Source organism: Orycteropus afer, unplaced genomic scaffold (assembly GCF_000298275.1).
Source record: "Orycteropus afer afer isolate SDZICR_OR568_19922 unplaced genomic scaffold, OryAfe1.0 scaffold00484, whole genome shotgun sequence".
NCBI lineage: Eukaryota > Metazoa > Chordata > Mammalia > Tubulidentata > Orycteropodidae > Orycteropus > Orycteropus afer.
The window spans coordinates 2,043,176-2,044,001 of NW_006922071.1; positions in this window are offsets into that span (position 1 = coordinate 2,043,176).

Sequence of the window (826 nt, forward strand, 5' to 3'; positions counted from 1 at the left end):
AGAGCTATAGATATTCACATATACATACACATATTTCAAATATATAATTTATATGATTAAGTCATTTGGCTGCTAACCAGAAAGTCAGTGGTTTGAAACCACTGAGCACACCACAGAAGAAACAAGTGGCTGTCTGCTTCCATAAAGGGTTACAGCCTTGGAAACTCAATGGAGATGCTATGAGTCAGAATCAACTCCATGACAATGAGTTTGGAGTTTTTCCAGTTTCATTTTCAATCTGCCTGGTATAGATCTTTTTCAAGGCATTTATTATATTGAAACATTTTGTAAAATTGTTATTAGTGTTCTTCCTGGCAAAGCAAAATTTACTCATAATACATGCTAATGTCTATTTCTTGTGGGGAAATGATCTTTAACAAAGCTATGTTATTTATTTATTTATTTATAATGAATAACTCTTATGGTCTTGCCATTTAAGAACTTCGTTTTGAATTGAAGAATTTCTGTACCACTTAGATCAGTGGCATACCCGAGCTCACTTGTATAAAATAGAATAGAATCTGGACTAAAATAAAAATCCCAGATATTCATTTCAGTTCTTTACATACTCTATTGTAGCTGTCCCTTATTCGATGCTCCATATCCTATTGTTCATCATAATGAAATGCAAATATGTAAATGTGTCTTTGTATTTCCCAGTTTATTTTATACATCTAATCAGGTAGGCTGTCGTATTTTTTAGTCTGTTTTGCTTTATTAGCTAAGAAAAAAAAATAAAAATGAAAGTACATCATGTTGTTATTAGGTGCTGTCAAGTCGTTTCCGACTCATAGCGACCCCATGCACAGCAGAAGGAAACACTGCC